This window comes from Chrysochloris asiatica, unplaced genomic scaffold (assembly GCF_000296735.1).
Source record: "Chrysochloris asiatica unplaced genomic scaffold, ChrAsi1.0 scaffold00793, whole genome shotgun sequence".
Classification (NCBI taxonomy): Eukaryota; Metazoa; Chordata; class Mammalia; order Afrosoricida; family Chrysochloridae; genus Chrysochloris; species Chrysochloris asiatica.
The window spans coordinates 50,673-54,481 of record NW_006409311.1 but is presented as its reverse complement, the minus strand read 5'-3'; the positions used below and the strand labels follow the sequence as shown (position 1 = coordinate 54,481).

The window sequence follows — 3,809 nt, the reverse complement described above, 5'->3', positions numbered from 1 at the left end:
CTGCTCACTTCTCTTTACTTTTATCTCTTGTAAGTAAAAAGCAAATGTTAAAAACAACTACTGTGTATTATGAGTCCTGGTTTGGCAATGTAGGATAAGTACTTGACTGTTAACCACTTGGTGGGCAGTTCAAACCCACCACCTGCTCCTCAGAAACCCTTGGAAATATGGTCATTATAAGTTGGAACCAACTTGACAGCACTTAACAGGTAAAAGGAATAGACCACATCCCAGGGAAATTTGCCTTACATCGGATCTGTGCTATGAGGGAGATCATCATTATATAACTTCCAAACCACTGAGAATTGTGGCCTATCCAAAGTGACACATATTTGGGGGGACAGAATTCATTCCATGTTAGGTGGCTATTGTAAATTGTATTGTTTTCTGATTTCCATTTCAGAGTTCTGTTTGTTAGTGTAAAGGAATCTGACTGATTTTTGTTAAAAAACATTTTTCCAAAAATGTAATACTCAAAACATCTCTTTGAAGTATATATTATTAGTCTGACACCATAGTTGAAGGAGTCCTGGTGGCACCTTAACATAATCAGCCTCAGAAAGCCTATACCCCCGGGTTTCAGTGAATCGGAAATGAATCGATGGTACTGGGTTTGGGTTTATCATAGTTGAGGAAATAGAATCTTAAGAAGATTTCCCTTAGGTCTTTGTTTTTTTGTTGTTTAGTTGTTATTTTATTGGAGAGGAAAAATATCATGAAATATCTGTTAAATAACAATAGTTCCAGTCAAAATAGTTCTTCAGGTTTGAAGGCTCACGAACTGTCAACCCTTGTAATGAGCGCCACTAATTTTGCCATAAACCACAAGGAAACCTGAAAAGATTTTCTACATAATTTCCAAATTTCTGCACAGATGACCTTATTTAGTCCAAAAGTAAGCGATATACAAACTGGAAGAGAAATCAGGATAGCTGAGAGGAAAAAACGTTAGCAATTGGTAATGCTAAAATAAAAGATATATGGGCATGCATTATACTATTCTTTCATCTTAGGTGTTTGAAATTTGTGTTGCAGGCAGACTGAACTGAAAAGCTGCTTTAATGCAATTCATGCTTTTTCCCAGACTTGCTTAGAAAATATAGTCAATGATTTTTTTTTTTCCAAATCAGAAACAGAAAATCAGTTCTGCACAAGTGATGCCTTCTTTCTATTCTGTCTGAAAAAGCTTCCAAATTTTCATGGAAATTTAAATCAGGGACGTACAGTACACTGATTTGGTGTTAGGGTTCTTGGAAGAGGTTTGGGTTAAAATCTCATCAAATATCTGTGATGGTCACCACTCTTTCCACCATCATATGGCTGCATCTATAGAATAGAAATGGATCCTTGCTGTGTATATGAAATCCCTTCTGGCGACAGGAAGAAATTTCTAGTCCATGGTATGATAGTTTTAAAAAATCCAGTGTCCTGGAACTTGAAGTAGATAATAGCTCTGGACTCTGGGAGAATCAGCTGGTAGGAGCAGCAAGTGTGTAGGTCAACACTGGAGAGAAAGGCAGTCTGTGTCGGATGAGTCTGAATCCAGTCCAGTGTGATGAGACCCTGCTGGCCCTCTATGAGGAAGAATTCCTCTTCATTCACTTTGTTACAGTAATCAGATCCATCACTTTGCTTGGGGATGAGAACATGGGTAATGATAAATTAATTTAACATCAGTTTTCAACAGAGAACTCTGCATGCCTCTAATCCCCGGGCAGTGTTGGTACTGGCTAACTGAAGAAACTGGGCAGAGCATCTCAGGCACTACCACTTGGCATAGTCTGTCAATATAGAAGTACTTTCTGTGTTGATCAGTGCTTCAGGTTTCGAGGACCTGCCCACCATATATAGCTTAGCCAGCCTTATACTTGTATACAGCCTAACAGCTGTGTAGATGAGGTAGGTGTGGTGGAGGACCCATCTAAGGAAGGCTTTTCCAAATCAGGTACCAGTGGGCCACCTAGGCCAGGGTCTACCTTTCCAAACTTCTGTACAATTTTCAGTCACTCTTTTTCTAGCTCCTGATTTTGGATCATATCCTCAAAGGCATAGAATTTGTCTTGTTCCAGTTTCTGTTCCTTCTGCTGTGTTACCCCCAGTCTTTCATTTTCCAGCTCTTGCTTGATAATGGTCTGGGCAAACTCCTCCACTTCCTTCTTCTTTTCTTTATTATATTCTGCATATTCTTTGATACATATCTTTAACAACTCTGCCTTTAGTTAATCTATTCTGGAAAGTGCAATCTCCTTTAATTTCTTGAGTGTGTCTTTTTTTTTTTCAGGAATGACAGCTGATTTGTAATCTTTATGTTTTGGTAGTTTCTCAGTAAAGAGCAGATATACTTGTTACAGAGGATGAAGGCATGTTCAATATTGCCTTCATCAGAGTAAATGGATGCCATTCGGGTAATCTCAACTCCAGAATGGTGAAATGTCTTTATTTACTTCCACAGCAATACCCAGTCTTCAGGTGAGAGGCTCATGTTTCCATGGACAGGCATCAGGATCAAGCAGTTGGTGGCTGCCTCCCTTCAGAGTTCAACCATGCTCAGCACCCTGACCTCAGGGCCTCCTTAAGGTCTTATAGCTAGTTAGTGTTAGAACTGGGATTTGAATGAAGTCTGTGTTGTTCCAAACACTTACCTTATTGCTGTTGTTAGGTGCTGTCAGTTAGATTCCAACTCATAGGGATCCTATGTACAACAGAATGAAATTCTGCCTGATCCTGTGCCATCCTCATAATTTTGCCCATAGATTCCTTCAGTGTTACAACTCAAAGATAAAATTTCTTTTTTCTTTCAATTCTTTCAACTTAAGAAATCCTGAGCATGTCCTTCCCTTTTGGTGTTATAATTCTAGGTCTTTGCACATTTCATTACAATACTTTTTTTTTGTTTTTAATCTTCTTGAACTGCCCTTTGAAGTCATTTGTTCAGCTCTTTTACTCTGTTCATCATTTCTTACATTTCCTTTAGGTACTTTGTATTCACAAGCAAGCTTCATAGTCTCTTTGACACCAATTTTGGTCTTTTTTTTGTTCATGTATGATGTCCTGGATCATCCCACAATTCATCTGACCTTTGGTCTCCCTACATACACTTTTTAAAACCATTGCGATATACTTCCTAATAAAAAGAGAATTTTTAGAGATAGGGTGTGATTATATAAGTAAAATTAGAAAATAGAAATCTTTATACTATATGATCATTGCCTGCCAAAGTAATGGTAGACCAAACATCTTCCTGTGATGCAGATTTTCATAATGTTTGTTTCCGTTGTTAGAATTTGAGTTCAGATGTGATTAAGTTTCTAAAGTATGAGTGGGGAGGACTAAGTTTTATCTAGAAGTCAGGGATTCTCAGCATCAGGCTTTTGGGGCTGGATAATGATAGGAGATTGTCCTGTGCATTGTACTGTATTTACCAACATCTCTGGCCTCTACCTACTAGTTGTTACTAGAAAACTTACCTGCCCCTCCCAATTGTGACTACTAAAAAGTCTACATACGCTGTCATATGGCCCCTAGGGTGGGAGCAAGAATTGCTACAGGTTGAGACCCACCGCTTTAACTTAACCTTGTAGCTTGACAGTGAGTTGGACTTTCTACTTTAGTTTAGGATGTGACCTTCTGTTTCTCTGGCTTTATATAACTAGAACCTAAAGGATGTTAACATCCGTTAGTTAAGTAATACCACACTTTTAGTTTTCTTCACCTGCAAAAACAAATTCCAAATTATCTTAGTTAAGAATCTCACTCATATGCTACAGTTTTCCTTTATTCACCCAAAAAACATTTTTAACAGCAAAAAC

The 3,809-nt window shown here is 38.1% G+C and overlaps 1 pseudogene; it reads right to left on the bottom strand.

Annotated features, from left to right (window-relative positions):
• Positions 1-1,277: 1,277 nt before the first annotated feature.
• Positions 1,278-3,514, bottom strand: LOC102838830 (annotated as a pseudogene).
• Positions 3,515-3,809: the final 295 nt, after the last annotated feature.